Genomic DNA, 19,829 nt, shown 5'->3' with positions numbered 1-19,829 from the left:
TATGCGTCTGCTCCCTGGAGCTGCCACAACGCATCTTCCTGCGACTCGGAACTTGGAGAAAGGAACCCAGCACATCACTTTGCTTTTCTTCTGGACCTAGTTGGTAGTTATACTCTCTCTCCCATGGAGACCACCTCTTGCACCATCCTTTCTTCTATATGGAATTTAGGATAGAAATTAAAAAGATAACATCTTATTTCAAGCCTTGATTTGGAGAAGGATAGTATTCGGGGGGAAGTAGGCTATGGTACACATAGAAAATTTGAGGACAGTGTCACTTAACAAGTGACACTTAACAAGACACTTTCTGTCTCTGCAGAAGTCATAGCTTGGAGGAAATGAGTTTGCACTGTCTGATGAGGAATTTGGCCACCAAATCACTGACACTTTCCCAAAGGTTTGGCAGAAATTGTTTTTCAAGTAGCTCACCTGAGTCCCTAGAAGAATCAGCATGGAATTAGAGGACAGTGACCTACCCTAACCAAGGACTTAGGTGACATGTGAAGCCTAGTGTCAATTTGTCAGAAAATATCAAAACTATTCTGGGAGCTATGGGTCAAAGTTGATAGGCACAAACAAACAAACACAATAGGTATTTTAAATTCACAGCTTGGAAAAGAAAAAGGGAGATGTTATCGTTTCTCTTCTTCAATTCAACTTTAGATTTTCTAGTCAGAAAAAGGATAATTAGAAGTTAGAAATTGTTATTGCCAGAAAAGAGCTCTACACTCTGAAAAAAACAAAACAAAACAAAACAAAAAGCAACCTGGCCCTCCCTTTAAGGAGTAAATAAATCTCGATTACTATTGATAGTAAAACTGATATCAACTCTTCTGAACAAATGAGAGGTAAATGCAAGCCTTAGCTGGGTTAAGATTTGAAAAACATTTATAATATATATTTGAAAGTTCCATTATTTAAAATATTTACTAGACATGCTTTGTGATGTTAAGTTACTTTAAAAATCTTACACAAGGGAGGGAAAGTAGATATTATTTCTTCATTTAAGAAGGAGATATGTGTGGACATTAGCTAATATTTGTCATACATTTACTACCTGTGTTGAGGCATAGTGAAATAAAAACTTTATTTCAGATATTTAATTTTATTCTTACAATGAATCCCCTGAGATGGATAATATCCTCTTCATTTTACAAATGAAACAATTGAGACTTAGAGGTTAAACAAATGATTTTTTAACCTCATTCAGCCAATACGTGTTAGGAAACAGCTCGACACCCTCAAATCCATGATTCCTGCCATCATATTCACAGAAACAAGACAAGAGCTGAAATTATAGCCTGACTCTTGAAACAGTTAAAGAATTGTGTATGTTTATGAAAGTTCTGATTAATAAGATATTCTGAGGGCAAAAGACAAGGTGTGGATAGATTGGCAGTGTGCGGATTAGGATGTATCACAATGCTCAATAATAAAACCACAGAAAATAAAAATTTAATCCTTAATGTATAGAACATTTAGAGTAGATTCTTTTTTTCCTGAGTATCAATTACTATTACACTATAAAAGAATGGAATTGAACAATAAACAGTTCCCTTGGTATTTTTTTTTTTAAGGTGAGAGTTATAAAAACAATATTTGCCTTCTGGTTTTAGTTACGGCTTCAGAAATTCTATGGGTACAATTTGTTTTAGTTATTTTGTTATCACTACCAATAAAGAGACTCTAATTGTAACATTCGTATCTAAATCAGATAGTGAATAATTACATTTTCAATGTTGTCTTGACATAGCTAGAAGTTAACAGGATACGCTTCTGGTGTGTTCTGGATTCTAAGGGTAGAACCAGCATGGAATTAGTCAGTCCAAGTATTCCTAAAGATCCACAGACAGTTATCCTGGATGTGGGAAGCCCAAAGATTTATTTTATTATTTTTTTAATTACATTTTACGTTTTGGGGTACATGTGAAGAACATGCAATGAATATGACCAAGTGGGTATAAAATTTTGTCTGAAATTAAAGAGATATTGATTAGATAATCCACAGAGACCACTTTTTTGTGATTATCTTCTACCAGGGTAAAAGCAATAGCAACCTGAAAACCCAAAAAACCATACATTTTAATGGCAAGTCCTCCCCAGGAAGGATTAATAAATCTGAGAATTAATCTGCAAATCCAGGAGGAAGAAATCAAGATGAAACCTTCTATCATATTTATACATTTGATTGTTGCAATTTTATGGTTTGACATAGAGCAATAGCTTTCAATTTGAAAGGGACTTTACTTTCAAGTAAGTCACTTTATCTCTTTAGATTTGAAAGGCATGCGACTTTAGAGTAAGTCACTCAACCTCTTTTTTGAAAAGGGGAATGCCACACCTGACCCTCATCACTCCCTTCCCCTTTGTTCATAGCCTAGCTTTATTCTGCGCATGTGCACGCAAACACACACACACACACACACACACACACACACACACAGTAGGAAGAGGATTTTTCATTTTATAGAACATATGTTAGGCTACACAGGATTTTCTATCAAGTTTCTTCCAGCTGTAAAATTCTGAGACTAAATATCAAATTAAAGAAAGCACTAATTGTCAGTGATGGGGAATGTAGTACAGTCTGCTTCTACCGGCACTCACTGCTAATTTCATATATTCGCTGGCTTAAAAAAATTTCTAACACACTCAGAAAAGTCTATACTGGTGGTACCAGGAAAACACTGAAAATTGTTACTCTCCGTGTTGTGTCTAGGTTTCTTGGCTACATCATCACTTCGACCATTTACTTTTAAAGAAATACTTTTGTGGAACAAAAATGTAAAGATTTTTTTCTGTTGGTGGCTTAGTACAGTAGCCTAAGGTGGCTGAACATGTGTGCCTGTTGTGTGAGTCCCTTAGATGTGCTTTGTTTCTTGGTCACAGTGTATCCCTCAACTTAAGTGTCTCACCATCAAAATGTTTGTTTTGGGCCCCAAGTGGCAAACTTTGAGACTGATTATTTCTTTCAACTTGGATTGGCTCATCTGCTGTGAGTAGAGCCAAGCTGACATATTATTCTTTCCTTTCTCTTCTTTCTTTCCTTTTTGTCTGCCCATCACTAGGTAGAGGCAGCACATAAGAGAGGAAAGCCATGCTCATGGAGTCCAGCGCGTCATCCAGAAGGCGGATGTTCTATCTCTGTTTTGCTCATTAAAACAAACAAAACTGCACCTGGATTGCCTCGTACTTAAGTAAAATGGACTATGATGATTGAAGAAAAATCTCTTATATTTAAGGAATAATCTTAATAGATTACATTTTTATTTCTATTAGCTTACATTTCTATTTTTGATATTTGCATAATATTTAAAAATTTTTTAATGAACTAATCTTTTTATATCTCTTATGAGAACTTGATGGAGATACAATGTTTGAAGACACGTGGTATTTGAAATCAGAAAATGTGTTTATTTTTCTACACAGGTTACAAATGTCATGCATTATTTCACAAACTCTTCTCAAAGTGTTGGTTTTTAAGTTACTAAAAGGAAGGTATATTCATATCACATTCTGGAAGTTTTATAGGGAAGATTGAGTAGCTATAACCTCTAAAGTGCTTTGATCCCTATAAGCCTCAAGAAGAGAATGGTGCACTTTGAATTAATATCTATCCCTTATAGAGCATTTGTAGCATAGCATTTTCCATATATGATCTTATTTAACCCTCCAGCAATCCTATGATATGGGGATTATACACACGTTACAGAGGAGAACCTGAGGCTTGGAGAAAATAAGTAACTTCCACAAGACCACAAGGCAAGTCAGTGGCAGAGCCAGGATCAGAAACCAGGCAGGCTTCATTTGGAGCCATGCTGAACTCTGGCTAGAGAATTCTGGCCACCATCTGCAGAGCTAAAAGAAGGGGTCATAAACATGTAGATTTTGAGAAATGTCTGTTGTTTTTCTTATAATAAAGGTTATGCATTCACACACACATACACGCGCGCACACACACACACACACACACAAACAACTGGAAATTAGAGAAAACAAAAAAATTAGCTATAATGTCACCACCCAAAGACAGGTAATATTTTGGTATTTTCAAATATTCTTTTGTCTTTTCTTTTTGAATTATTGTATTTTAAAAATAACTCTTACTGGTTGCCTGATTATGAAGTAATAAATGTTCACCATAAATATTTTGAAAAATACAAAATTGTCTATAAAAGAAAGTTGAAATCACTGCTAATCTCAAAATATAAAGATACCTGTCAACACTTTGGCATTTTACCTCCTTGTGACTGAGATCACATATCTTGAGACTGAAGCCCACATTTTCTGTACCATACAGTTTATAGTTTAGGCCACAACATCAATTTTTAAAATTATTTCTTTGGTTTTTACTGGATTTGCTGATGTTTTATTTTTTAGAAAATTGCAGATGTGATTTTTAGGCAGCTGATTGGAATATTCTGGTTGCTCTGAATAGGACTAGGTGCTTTGCTTTTTACTGAAGGACAAATATTCCCACACATAGGAAAAAAACATCAAAGAATGAGTAATGATACTGTTTAAATCTGCCCTTATCACTCCAAAGAATGACTTTTCTTTCTTCCAAAGCAACTTTTAAAAGCGTTTCTACTGCACAGTGAAAGAAAACCACAAACTCCTTATTTAATAACTGGGATCATGTGCTTTTAACAAGAGGAAAAGGTCAAGACTGAAGCAATTGATATGGAGCTGTCATATTAGTTACATAAATTTAGGACTTATATACATTTGAGAGGGATGCAGAAATATGGATTGAATTTTAATCACACTAAGAAAGTTTCTCTTGAGCAAAAGACATGATGTTTGTTCCCCAGAGCCTTTCTATCCTGTCCCTCGCCCTGCCAAGGGAACTAGAAAAGACATAAACATGTAAGAACCTAAAAGCCTTCTGGATAAAACTCAGCTTGGTGCAACACATTCTAGCTATCACAGCTTTACTCCCAGGCTTCCACCTTTCCTAGGAACGTAGCAAAAATCTGAACTAACGAAACCAAACAATAAAAGAACTGAAAGTCTTTAAACCTGAGTTCTTGGGGTGATAGTCTTTGTGCCCTCCATAGAGTCAAAGCCCTAAAAAGATTTGTAAAAAACAAAACGCTGGTACCTGTCTCTATTTCCCCAAACCTCTCTACATTTACTTACCTTCTGAAGACTCACGCTTTCTCTTTTCCTTGTGATTGGGTTTGCATAGAATGAAGACCTCTCCCACAGTTCTCAGCTTAAATTCTTTTATTTCTTAGCTATGGAAGAAAATTCAAAAAATTCCATGCTCTACTTTGTAACTCCCTGGACATAGTGAATCCATTACATACATCATGGGGAGGGAGTGGAGAAAGAGGAATTCTTATGTAAATTCATACAAGTTGGAAAAACCGTTTAGCAGTACCTACTAAAGCTGCACATATGCAAAACCAGTGACCCAGGCATGTCATGGGTACATAACCTACACAAATGTAGACATGGGTGCTAAAAGACATGTACCACATGTTCACTGCAGCCCAGTTTGTAATCACCCCCAAGTGGAAAGAACTGAAGTCCCCACCAACTGTAGACTGCACAATAAAATTGTACTTTCATCAGTGGAAACAGGCCGCAGCTTGAACGAATGCCGTAAACATAAGGTCAAGTGAAACAGGCCAGGTCCCCCTCCTCCAAAAAAAGACATACTGTATGATTTTGTTTACATTAACTTCAAAAACAGGTAAAATTAATTCACGCAATGGAAAGTCATGGTAGTAGCTGCCGCATCTCAGGAGCGGGTGGTGGCGGGTCAGGGAAGGAGCCCCAGGATGGCTCATGGTGCTATTTTATGACTCGATGCAGGGGTAGTAATAGGCATGTCCACCTTGTAAAAGTTCATCTAGCTGAGCATTTGTGACTTGCATTCTTTTCTGCGTGTGTCAACTCTGGGAGAAAGATTATTTGAAAATGAAATATAATATTATATGTACAAAGTCCTTTCTATATAGCCAGAAACAGCGTTGGTTTCCCAGGTGACTGAGAGTTCATCAGGAGCTTACTGAGTGGAGGGCAGGGGACAGGTATGTTCATTCTCTCTCCCTCTCTCTTTGTTACTCTGTATGGCAACAAGTTAGGCTTAATGATAGCGTAATTTCGAATAAGTCATGTACACTTTCTGAATCCTTTTTTCTTATTTGATGAGTGAAGTGTTAGTTAAAATGGTGTCTCCATTCCTTTCCCGCTCTCACTGCTGTGATTCAAGCCCTCTCCTTCTCTGTAAGGCTTCTGCTGCCCTCTCGATTTCACAATCATCTTTCTCTCTCTCTGTCTCCCTCTTCCTCCCTTTCCACCCCCATCTCTGTCCCCCAAGACTTGAGCTTGTTTTACATCTCGTTTAGTATCTCCTCTGTTTTCCTGGCACCATGCCTTGTACAGAGCAAATAATAATGCTTTAAAAATTTCTCTATAAAGGAAAAAGTTCAGTAACGTGTGAATTTCACATTGTAGTCAGTGGTTAAATGCCTCAAACATTTAAAAAGTAGAATTTATGTCAACTTGGGCAAAAGGTCATGCCAATTTCTAAATGGAATCCAATAGCAAGAACGCACCAAGAGCAAGCAGGAGTGGTGAGAATTTCCTCACTCTGACCCTCAGAGGTGGTGCGTCTCATCTATGAGATAAAAATGTCATCACTCATCACGTCACTGAAACTTGGGTATAAGTAAAGGGAACATAATCATCTGGGAAATTTTAATCTGAGTTAGAGAGAAGATTTTAAGGTTAAAAGTCCTTGGGATTGACAAAGAATATTTAAAAGGAGGGTTCATAGATAAAGAAACTGTGCAGTGACTCACACCTGTAATATCAGCACTTTGGGAGGTCGAGGCGGGTGCATCGTCTGAGGTCAGGAGTTCGAGACCAGCTTGGGCAACATAGTGAAACCCTGTCTCTACTAAAAATACAAAAAAAGTAGCTGAGTGTGGTGGCAGGCTCCTATAATCCCAGCTACTATGGAGGCTGAGGCAGGAGAATTGCTTGAACCCAGGAGATGGAGGTTGCAGTGAGTCAAGATTGTGCCATTGCACTCCAAACTGGGCTACAAGAGCAAAACTCTGTCTCAGAAACAAAACAAACCAAAACAAAGAAACGATAGTATATCTATACGATGGAAGACTACTCAGTCATAAAAAGGAATGAATTAACAGCATTTGCAGGGAACTGGATGAGAACTGGAGACTAACATTCTAAGTGGAGTAACTCAGGAATGGAAAACCAAACATCGTATGCTCTCACTGATATGTGGGACCTAAGCTATGAGGAGGCAAAGGCATAAGAATGATACAATGGACTTTGGGGACTTGCGGGGGAAGGGTGGGAGGTGGTGACGGATAAAAGACTGCAAATATGGTGCAGTGCATACTGCTTGGGTGATGGGTGCACCAAAATCTCAGAAATCACCACTGAAGAACTTACTCTTGTAACCAAACACCACCTGTACCTCAAAAACTTATGGAAAAATTAAAAAATAAATAAAAGGAGGGCTGGATGATAAGAATTTCTCATCTTGTTTTCCGAATTGTTCAATTGTACTTCCTTCCTTAGGGAGCCGACCATATTTCTACACTGCAGGAGGATGCGTCTCTACTAGCTTGAGACAAATATCCTCTTAATTGTTTTTTCACCACATTTATCTTTGCTCACGGAGAACCATTTGATCTGTGGTTTAGCCTCCCAGGTGACTGAACAAGACCAGTGACCTTCTGAGGCAGACCCTCTGTGATGGATAACAGATGAGTCTTGCATTTTTGCATCATGTACTGAATACCCAGAGAAAACTGAGTTTCTAAAACTGCTAAATCCAGGATCGAGTGGATTAGGGTCGTTCAAGGAGGAGGCGTCTAGGGGGCTCACCCCTCAGTAGCCAGCTGTGCCCACAGCAGAGAGGGGTACAGGGTGACAGAGTGAGGCAGGCAGAGGAAGCTTCATGTGGCCAGGTGGGAATGGACATCAGGCTCCTGGCTGCTCTCCTCACCCAGCTGCACCTTCAGCTTTTCACTGGCAGACACCCGTGGCTGCTGAGATACCTTCCCCTCCAGCGAGTCAGCTGGCAATTACCTTATGGTCTTAAGGATATTTTTGATGTTGCTGAGAAAGTAACAGAAATAGAGGAAAATGTCAAGTGATACTTTTAGAAAAGCGTAGATGTTAACTTGTTTGGCTTCTGACTCTCAGTCTTAAAGAAACATGATCACCTTCTTTCTCATTGATACTTAAAGAACCTGCTCACATAGCAGGTGCTGGCTAGTTTGGACAACATGCCTCTGCTTGTATTTACCTACCTTACAGGTGAGAATGAGTTTAAATAAAACATGGACATTCCTAGGAAACACTCAATAGTGCCCCTCCCTGCCTTTTTTCTGCTGTTATCTGCTGTGTTATCAGGGAACAAGGCAGAGTGCTGTGGTGGCAGATGGTGGACTTTTGAGTCCTAGAACTCCAGACTCATGATCATGACATGTCTGGGCTCCACCCCGACAAGCCACGAGAACTTGGGGAGTCCCATAATCTCTGCAGGCCTCAGTTTCCTCTGCTGTAAAACAAAGCAATGGACTAGATAACATTTCTTTCCATTTGACAAATTCATAAAGTATGAAATAACCTAACTCTGAAAAATATTTGTATAATATTTTTACTCCAGATCAGGATGCATGATTTATATTCAGCTGAGATGGATTGACTACAAATTACATCTTCAACTCACTTGAATTTACTGCCTTAGAAGAAGGAATAAGTAAGATAGTTCCATTTCTAGTGACAGGCACCTGGTACTTTGAAATCTTCCATTTTATTACTCACCTTAATGTTTTCACTAAAACACATGTGGTTTTCAAACACAGGAAGGAAAACATGGTAACCTGTGGTCACAATTTCCACTAGAAAATAGAAAAGGTGTAGTTTAGAAAGAATGTTCGTGGGGTGTTCCTTTTTACTTTAAACATGCAAACCTATGTCACAAGAGTTTTCTCTTGAGAAGGACACTATTAATTGTTGCAATTTTCAAAAGTTGTTGAAAATGGGACCCAATGGCATCTGTGGTTGCAATCGGAGCAGTCCTGTTTGAAGAACGGCGAAGTCTTTAGTACCAGGGACGTTCCCAATATTCCATGGTGTCTTCAAGCACTCTCTCTCTTCTTTTTTCATGCAAATTCTGGGAAACCTAAAGAAAATGTCTTTTCAGGCAGTCCTTCTCATACCCAACTAGCTTCAAGAATCCCTTTTCAGATCCCATCTTGAAGCAAATTAGCCTGTTCAAATAGCTCTTCCTCTGTAGCAATTACCTTCACAGCTATTTTCAACAATTGGTTCTGTAGTTTGCTGTGACCAGTTGAATTTACCTTATACCTAAAATTAATTAATTCTTCAATAAATATTTAGAGAGCACAAACTAGGTTTATGACATGAGCACACATCTAAGTTAATCAGTTAATCAGAAAGAAATGCAAAACACAAATGAAAAAGTCCTTGGAATTTTCTAAATTGTAAACATCTACAACTATTAGAGATATAGAATAAGTTTTAAGTAAATTCTATTTTCACAAAAGACGGCTACTGGAACTTTGGAAGTCCTCTTTCCAAAGTACCTAGCAGGAGGGGATGGGAAATCACTCCAATAAATCTTACACATTGATTCAAGAAACCAGCTGTCCAACCTGCAAGAGAAAAATCTGTTAATGGAGTAATATACATATAGCAGTTTAGATTTTTTTCTTTTGACTGCTTTACTGATGACAGTCAAATAAGGATATGAGTAAAGCTCTTCAGTGTATCAAGAAAAACGGATGCAAGTGATTTTCACGTGTAAGTTCATTTTTAGAGGGGAGACCTGCAGCATACATAGTGAAAGCTGGAGTGAGCTGTTCTGTATCAAGCTCTTATCTGCCAGACAGCAAGATCTTATCATAAGTGTTTATACACAAGCACAGATGTGCATGGTGAAACAAGCACTCGTATCAATACAGGATGGTGCTGGGGAGGACTCCTGATGGGTGGGAGGACTCCTCCAGTACTTGTTCCACTGCAGCCTGCCCTCAGCACCACAGCCAGAAAGAGTTCCTAACAGCAGAGTCACACCTGCCACTCTGCCCCAGCCCCCAGGGCTTCCTTCTGCCTACAGGACCTGCCCAGCCCTCACACCCCAGATCCCTCTCTGATTCATCTTTCCCACACAGCTCCAGCTGCATCAGCACCTTTTTGCTTCATAGTATGTTGGCAGGCTGCAGCCCAGGGCACAAGACCTCCTTCAGGTTTGGCCTGAACATCAATTTCTCCAGGATGATTTCCCTGATGGCTCTATTTTAAATTTCAGCCCCTCTGAACCCCTGCCCACACATACACATAGAGTCTATGCTCCCCTTCTCTATCTCCCTCCTCATCCCTCTTCCCAGTTGGCTTCACCTTTCTGGAATAGAAACTCTATGCAGGCAGAGATTTTTCCCCTTATCATTTATTATTGTATTCCAACAACTAGAGAGTACTTGGCACATAGTAGGTGTTCGAACAACGTTTGTTAAATGAATGCATGAATTAAATGTAATCACAATACATTTACAGATATATGAAATTATTCACTTACTTATGCAGAAGAATTGAGCAGCTATGGATTTAATTAGACCTCCACATCTTAAGAATTATTTAATTCATTTACAAATAAAAACAAAAGGCAAATTCTTTACCTTAAATGGAATATCCTGTTTCAGACAGTTGGACTCAAATTGCCTCCATGAAAAGTAGTCATAAGACAATGGACATCTTTCTTTATTCATTGGTCATCATTCTAGCAGTGTGGAGTCAGAGTTGAGGAGTCCCTCTTTTTTCAGATAGAGTTCTATATTAGTTTTCTGCAGCTGTGGTAACAAACCACTACGAACTAAGTAGCTGAGAACAAAAACATATTGCTGCACAGTTCTATAGGTGAGAAGTCTAGGTTAACTCAGTTGACTTCTTCAGGTTTCACAAGGCAGACATCAGGTTGCTGGCTGGCCTGTGCTCCTACTGGGAGGCTCCAGCAAGGTGGGATGAAGGGGTCCCTTCACTGTCCTGAGCAGCATGGCAGCTGCCTCCCTCCCTTGGCAAGAGAAGAAACATTTTAAGAACTGACACACATGGCACTGGTGCCTTGTGGATAACTCCTACCAGTCTGGAGGGTGGCTTTGGTGCTGCCGCTGCAGACATCTCGTGTAAAGGAATGGCTGAGGAAGAAACCCTTCCACATGACTCTGAGTGAGAGCAGCTGGTCACAGAAGAAGAGCACAGACCCTGTGATTCCATTGCCTCAAATACTAGAGCAGGCAGGACCTATCTGCAGTGGTCGAAATTAGATTAGTGCATTCCAGGGTCAGAGGCTGAGGGAGAGAAGTTGACTACACAGGGACATCAGACACTTTTCTGGCAAGATAAAAATGTTCTACATCTTTTTTAAAGAAGTTATTTATGTATTTAAATTAATTAACTTAATTTTAATATAATTATATATATTTATGGTGTACAACACATTCGAAATTGTGTACCTTGTGGCATGGCTAAATCAAGCTAACTAACACATTTGTTACTTCACATACTTATGGTTGATTTGTGGTGAGGACACTTAAAATCTATTCTTAGCAATTTCAAGTAAAAACAATACATTGTTATTAACTAGAGTCACTATGTTGTACAATGGATCCCTTAAAGGAGTCCTCCTCTCTACCTGAAATTTTGTATCCTTTGACCAAGGTTTCCCTGTCTTCCCTCCCCCCACACACACTGCCCCCTGTTTTCTATATCTTGATTGGGGTGATGGTTACATGATACATATTTGGAAAAAAATAATTGACTTGTACAATTAAAATGTATGAATTATATTGTAGGTAAATTATTCCTTAACACAATTGACAAAAATAGTAAAATTCATGAAATCGTGTAAATAATACACCTAATTTTAAACAGAGAAAAAGATGAGAGACATCATTCCAACATATTTTCGGAGGCCATTTAATATGAGATCTATCTTTATGACAAATTTCTAAGTGCACAGCTTGGTGTGATTACCTACAGGCACAATGTTAGGTGTTGGATCTCCAGAACGTAATCTGATTTCTTCCACCCCTGTGGTCCACCCAATACAACGGAGTTCTCTGTAGAGCCATTTACCTTGCTTATTTGGTTGGTAAATTACCAGCTGTTCCTGCTGATGGGTTTGCAGAGAAATTCACAGATGTTGCTCAGATGTTCAGCTTAGCCATGTTGGTTTTGAACAGTGAGTGTTTTTGCCTTTTGTAAAGAAAACACTTGCTCGCACTGCATCCTTTGAAGGAGACACTGTATGGTCAAACGACTTTTGCTGGCTGCCTCAAGCTGCTGAGTGAAATCACATTTCACTGTATACTTTTGTCTTCCTTTCTCACTGATAGAGACATAACCACTGTGGGCAACTGGTAAATATGTCAGATTTTCTTCCATTTTCAGACAAAAACAGCTCTTGAATGAAGGCTATTATGTTTCTGATGTGCTTTTTTAGTTGTCATTTTTATATAGTTTTAAAAAAAAAAGACATTGGATAATGTCACTTAGGTATTTTTCTAACCTGTACAAAGCTTTTTGTGCAATAGAAACATCATACATTATCAAAGACAATGGGCTTATTAATGAGTGTCAGAGATTTTCATTAATTTTTGGAGTGTTTATCAGTTGTATGATCTCTGCCTTAAAAATCTAATTTAGTATTAAAATGCTTTCTTTTTCAATGATTAGTTGCAGAAAATTTAAACTTGTGAGTTTGTATTTTTTTTTCTCTCAGTACTATGACTCTGGAGTTGGTGATGTAATAGGATAATAATGATAATTTACTAAAAGCTTAAATTGCTGAGCCTTAAAGAATGAAACTCAAGTTGAATGGGAAAATCAAAATAAAAGTTATTGTGTATTTCAACATTGCTTGAGAGACTTTTTAAATAAGAAGCTAGAAAGCAGATATCGCAAGTGATTCAAGTAGAATTATGTGAAATATACATAACTTTCAGTATACCATTTCTTTTCAAGTCAGAGAAGCGGTGAAACTAAATCCATGAACACTGGATAGGCCATCTTTAAACGACAAGTCAGAATTTATGTTTCCTACAGATATTTAAAGACTTAATAGAGATATTTAAATTTCAACTAAAATTATTTCTGCAAGCAGAGCCTACGACAATTGCTGAAATTATAGCTAGGAAATTAGCAAATGCTCAATTATATAGTAATTTATCTTTCTAGTTTTTTATGATATGGAAAATGAAACTTTTAAATCTTTGCTTCCATTAATTAGTTGCATATTAGAGAACTTTTATAGGTATGATTCTTACAATAGACTATGAGGTAGATAGTATATCTTTGTTTTACAGAAAAGAAAATTGAGGATCAGAAAGTACACACAATTTGCAAAGATCATGGGTGAGTAGATGGCAGAGTATAGATTTGAAAGCAACGTTGACTTTAAGCCTGTGCTTCTGGTAACCTTCCCATGATACACAGTCACCATTCAAAGAATATTTGTTGAGTGAGTGGTTTTTTAAAACAGAAATTTAAAATACAAAATAAGAAGAGGTATGAGGCAGCTATCTGAATCCATCCTTCCACTACAGATTTTAAAGCCTTTTTCCTTTTCTATCTTGTCTAATTATTTTATCATTTTAACACATTGATATACTCAATGGCTAATCCTTTACTGCCTTGTAAATATGTTAGAAGCATTTTCTAAGTCCTAGAATTGAAAAATAATGATTACTTAAAAAAATATCAGTGACTTTGTTCAGGAAAATTCACTGGTATCCAGTCTGGTGGATTCAGGCTCAGCAGTAAGCTCTTACCTTTTGTCTTCTTTGCTTTCTTCTCTAAAACATTTTTTCAAATTGAGAAATTTTTAAAACGGTGCCTATTCATGGTGTACAATATGATGTTTTGAAATATGTGTATATTGTGGAACGGCTACATCAAGCTAATTAACATACGCATTACCTCACATGATTTCCATTTGTTTGTAGTGAGAATACTTAAAATCTACTCTGAAAAATTTTCAAGTATACAACACGTTGTTGTTAACTAGAGTCACCATGTTGTAGAATGGATATATTGAGCTTGTTCCTCCTGTCTAACTGAACTTGCGTATGCTTTGACCAACAATTCCTCATTTTCCTCCAACCCCCAGTTCCTGGTAACCATTCTGCTCTCTGCATCTATGAGTTTGATGTCTTTATGTTTCCACAACATGAGACGGTTTGAGATGATGTGGTATCGTTCTTTCTCTGCCTGGCTTACTTCATTTAGCATAATGTCCTCCATGTTTATTCATGGTGTCAAGAATGATAGATTTTTTTTTCTTTAAAACTTTACATATGCCACATTTTCTTATCATTCATCCCTTGATGGACACGGGTTATTCCATATCTTGGCTATTGTGAATATTACTATTGTGAGTCATATATATATATAACCCACTGGATCCCTCCCACAACAGGTGGGAATTATGAGAGCTACATATCAAGGACCATCTGAGGAATGGTGTAGAATATTCCTCAGCACTGTCCACCCAAGACATAGAAATACAGAATTTCCTGTTGGCTCCCCACCCACTGGTCAAGGGCTGCCCCAGCAATTAGCCCACTGGCAGCATGGCTGGGCTGGTTCCTACAGAGATTCCTCACCACAGGGGCAGGACTGCCCTCCCCCCCGCCCCCAAGAGAAGGCAGAGACACCAAGAAGCTGTAGTGAGGGGTTGTGAGGTTCACTGTGCACAGGTGGTTGCTGTAGCCGTGGCTGGAGCAAGACTGTTGGGGCATAAATGCTGCCTGACACAATGTGCTTTCCCATTAAGCTCATATAGGGTCTCAGAAGCCTTCTCAATGCAGTGCTCCTGGACCTATTATGAGTTCGTTGCAGGTGGTATATGAAGTATCAAGCAAACAAACAATTGCCAGCTCTAGAACAAATGATGAAAAACAGCACTGGAGCAATTTCTTGCATAAGCATATGTGAAAATTGCCAAGCACGGTTGATTGAATGAGTACTTTAAAACTTGTGGATTTCCTATTTGGGTAGTCATAGGTGTCAGCACTAATTCTGGGAAGGTAGCAAAACACTGCTTTCTTTATGGGACCAGGTAATGAAGCCAGACCAAGGAGATGAGCTTGCTAGGGGGACAGGTGCCATTCACCAAGGAGGCTGCTGGTGCCTCAGGAGTCCCCTGCTGGATTATCCAGAGCAATTATCCAGTTGACAAATAGTACATGTGAGAGATGTAAAAGAGAAACAGATGAATAACAAAATTGATTATTCAGGATAACTAACATCTGTCCTCAAAAAAAGTAGTTAAGATGCATGATGGTATATTCTTTAAATCAGTAATCTCTAACCTTTTCAGCATGAGACTAGTTTCGTGGCAAATAATTTTTCCATGGATGGGGTGGAGAGAGGGGATGATTTCAGAATGATTCAAGTAAATTACATTTGTTGTGCACTTTATTTATATTATTAATACATTGTAAATATAATAATTATATAACTCATTGTAAAGGAGAATCAGTGGGAGCCCTGAGCTTGTTTTCCTACAACTAGATGATCCCATCTGGGGGTGATGGGAGACAGTGACAGATCATCAGGCATTAGATTCTTATGAGCACGCAACCTGGATCCCTGTCATGTGCATTTCACGATAGGGTTCACACTCCTATGAGAAACTAATGCCACTGCTGATCTAATAGGAGGCAAAGTTCAGACGGTAATGTGAGTCAGGGAGAGCAACTGTGAATACAGATGACGCTTGGCTTGCAGGCCCGCCACTCACCTTCTACTGTGAGGCCTGGTTCCTACCAGGCCAGGGACTGCTACATGTCTGTGGGCCAGGGGTTAGGGATCCCTGCTGTAAATGATCGTCAATGAGGTGTTTCAAAGAGAACTCATCTCTGGAACTGTGTATTGGTAACTAGCATAAGAAGACCTGTTAGTAGATTACAGATTAATCAACAGCACAGCACAGAAGAAGGAAGGCTTGAATTGGAGATGGAGATGTATTCAGCCACCTGTGTTGATCTGACTGTCTAGGGAAGGCTCGTGGCAGTCACAAAAAATGTTGAAGACCTGGAGGCTGTTGTGATGTGTGTGGCCAGATCTGCAAACTTGAGAGAAAACTTGAATACTTCCTTCTTTTTTTTCCCTGAATTATCCACATTGGTTTTTACAAATGTCCACATAGGTTTTTACAGACCCTTTCAAAGGTTCACTCTGAAAGCATAATTTGGCTTCCAGGTTAAATAATTAGGGAAAAAGTGTGCTTTTTAAACCTTGGTTTGGGTTTGGGGGCTTAGAGATAGCTTCTAAGATATACAAACCTCTAAAATACCTCCAAATAAGTGAGACCAAACTAGTATTTCTTTCTGTGAGTTGACAAAAAAATCTGGTGGGTTTACAGAGGAGGAAATGATTTCTGGCTGCACGGGGTGTAGGAAATGTGAAGACCTCTTCTGCGCCTGTTACTGCTATGATTAAATAATGGCCTTTCTCTGCTTGGTTTTAAGATTTGGAGGTGATCTGATGATTTCAGTAGAAAAACAGTACATAGTTTAAAAGTGCTTATGAGAAAGTGGAAAAAGGTAGAGAGAAAACAAGAACAGTCTTAGTCACTGGATAATTTGTGCAAACATGAGCTGCTTGGGGCTTCTCAGAGATGGCTATTTTGTAACAATCACAAGTCTCCATATGCTCCATTTGCCAGAAACTCACTCATTCCCAGACTCATTCACATAGGCACATCCCAGTTTCAATGATTTATTACTTCATTTCATGTTAAATAATTATTCTGCACAAGTTCTCTCGGGGTTTAATTGTATACAATTCTAGGAATTAAAGGTAGACATAAATAAGAGTAAAATCCCTTGATCTGCAAGTGTTAGTTAATTTTGTACAACTAAGCATTGTGAAGATGGATGGAAGTTTCATAGACCAGACATTTTTCATGCAGCTGTGATCAGTGAGTTTCTCGAGTAGCAAAGACAAACACAATTTTCGTATGCAAACCAGTACAGCTAACAATGTCTTAATTGTTGTTATTTAAATGAGGAGCAATTAATTAGCATTCATATGGCATACTAGCTTTCACTTAATTAATTGTATAGATCCAATTTCCAAAATAAAAACAATGCATATGTGTCTCTCCTTTGCCAAATTCAACATAAGCTGAGAATTTGTAAATTGAGAAGCTTGTTAGAGGGAATTCCCCTCTGGCGGGAACAATTCCTCTCTCACTAGTTAGTTCTCCCATTAGAGACCTTGACTACGGTGTAGAAATATTTTTTTCCCATTTCTGAAATAAAATTGGATAGCTTTAAAAAAATAAAAGTAACTCTAAAGAAAAATCCAACACACAAAAAGGTAACAATGGGGCGCAATTCCAAGTTCAAATTCCTGATCTGCATAATGTCTGAGCGGAATTTGAATTGCCTCCCTCACTTGCAGAACAATTGGTCCTGCCTTCTCAGGGCGCTGACTCCCAGCTCATCTGCCAAGTAGTCTCTGGCATGTCCCAAGCTCATGAATGCAGCTGTTGGGCTTGGGTTACCCTCGTTGAATGATTTTCCAGATAGTTCCCTCCATGGTGGTACTTCCTTGAGGAATCCCCAAGGGAGTGGGCAGTCACTGCGGATTAGTTTCAACTGCCTTCTTGGAGTAGAGGCTGGAATATTAAAAATGACATCTCCTAGATTCCCTTACAGTTAGAGTTTGGGATGTGATTTAGGTTCTGCGAGCAGAAACGTGTGCAGAACTTGAATTTGAGGTGGGCAATGAAACTCCTTTCCACTGAAAGGGATTCTAGTGAGCCGGCGTGGCATGGAGACCCCTGTGTGCAGAGGCAGGTTTCATCCCTCAAGCAGCATATTCCCCATGCCTGACTGGGGCAAAAGCAACCATTCTCTTGTCTGCCAGAGACTGCGGTATAATTTGAATGCTATTCCTAAAATTCCTAAAATCCCAGAATTTGTCTCTGCAGCCTTCCCAAAGGTATTTCCCAGCCTGTGATGATAATCTCTTCCTACGTAAACTAGCCGGAATGGAGTCTGTTCTTTGCCAGTGAACTTTTACCCTAACTGGTATGACTATTCTCAAGAAAACAGGCAATCTGGATTGTCAATCTTATCAGATTAAGTGTGAAAGCAACAAGGACACTCTACGTTCAGACTATGGGTTACCTGTTTTTAACTGTGCCAGAAAGCTTAACAGCACTTCTCTGCATGTGCTCATGTCTTGTAGGCTTGGGGCTGATGCCGCTATCAGCCAGGCACGGTCTGTCCTCGAAGGCTGCTGAATTACAGCACAGGTTGTGTCTTTCCAGCTTTCCTATTTGTGTGCGTGTGTGTGTGTGTGTGTGTGTGAGAGAGAGAGAGAGAGAGAGAGAGAGAGAGAAATGGGACAATTCTGGCAAAGAGAGGATTGGAGAGAGGACACCTGGGCAGATTCAAACCCCAAAGAGGCTTTGTCACCTACAGAAGCAAGCCCTCGTCTCCTGAAGTTTAGTGCAAACATCTCACCTGAGTGATTTCTTTCTTTTTCTTTCTTTTTTTCTTGTTTTTTGAGACACAGTCTTGCTCTGTCACCCAGACTGGAGTGCAGTGGCATGATCTCAGCTCACTGCAACCTCCGCCTCCCAGGTTCAAATGATTCTCCGGCCTTAGCTTCCCGAGTAGCTGGGATTACAGGCACCTGCCACCACAACAAGCTAATTTTTGTATTTTTAGTGGAGATGACATTTCACCATGTTGGCCAGGCTGGTCTTGAACTCCTGGCCTCGTGATCTGCCAGCCTCAGCCTCCCAAAGTGCTGGGATTACAGGCGCGAGCCACCACGCCCTGCCCTCACCTGGGTGATTTCTAACAGGGATCATGCTGTTCACACAGGACCATTCTCTTATTGCCTCTACACTCTTGATTTTTCTATCCTTCATAACTCCAGAGCCATATCCCAGCAGGACTCCGGGGTAAATACAGTCCTACATGGGAAGAGAAGCTTACAGACTCAATGAATTGCAAGATATTGCCAATGAATACCAGCAGAAACCAAAGAAGCATGGGTGAGAACGAATTTTTAAGGTCATAAACCAGGAAGAAAGGAACACAGTTTTAGATAAGGCTGAATTTCTCAAATTAGGGGCACTTACCAGAGATTCTGGATTCAATGTGCCGATTCAAATAACAGAGAATGATTCTTTTTTTTTTTTTTCTTTTTTTTGGGTGGCTAACATTTAAAGTTTATAATTATTTTATCAAATTTTTATTACTACAAACATAATAAATTAGTTAAAAATGGGAGACTAAGCACATGCTCAGTTTCTCTCTTCTGCCCAGAATCCAAGAATGAATTTTTTTTTTTTCAAAAATGTATAACATGCCTGGAAGACAAAGCAAGAATGGCCTTGGTGGATCAGAAATGAATAGTTCCTAAAACTCCAAAGGCAAACGTGACCAGACTGAATGAGGAACATGCAGGACACAGCTGCTGTAAACGTGAAGACAGCATTATATCCCCAGACAGGATGTATCCCAGAAATTAAAAGATGTATTAACATTATTCTCATTAAAAATATGAAAAAGGAGCAATGAGCAAGACTCCTGCATATCCCTGATACTTTTCAACATAGCAAAAAAGGTCCTAAGCAAAGTAATAAAATGAGAAAAAGAAAAAATATATAAGAATAGGCATAAATGGAAATAAAACTGTCAATATTCCCAGATATGACAGTCTACTTAGAAAATCCAAGAGACTGGCCAGGCACAGTGGCTCACGCCTATAATCCCAGCACTTTGGGA

General features: G+C 39.0%; 1 long non-coding RNA gene and 1 pseudogene across 1 annotated transcript; both read right to left on the bottom strand.

Annotated features, from left to right (window-relative positions):
• Nucleotides 1–3,393: 3,393 nt before the first annotated feature.
• LOC116536423 lies at nt 3,394–6,831 on the bottom strand. Its single transcript, XR_004262622.1, has 2 exons — nt 5,143–6,831; nt 3,394–4,838 (listed from the first exon to the last, which is right to left on the bottom strand). It is a non-coding gene; the product is annotated as an uncharacterized LOC116536423 (long non-coding RNA).
• Nucleotides 6,832–17,474: 10,643 nt separating this feature from the next.
• The window catches only part of LOC116536395, a 3,442-nt pseudogene continuing 1,087 nt past the window's right edge, over nt 17,475–19,829 (bottom strand).

This window comes from Sapajus apella, unplaced genomic scaffold (genome assembly GCF_009761245.1).
Source record: "Sapajus apella isolate SASKATOON/1434 unplaced genomic scaffold, GSC_monkey_1.0 scaffold100, whole genome shotgun sequence".
In the NCBI taxonomy this organism is placed as follows: Eukaryota; Metazoa; Chordata; class Mammalia; order Primates; family Cebidae; genus Sapajus; species Sapajus apella.
The sequence above is the reverse complement of the archived record's forward strand: the minus strand, read 5'-3'. Positions and strand labels throughout refer to the sequence as shown.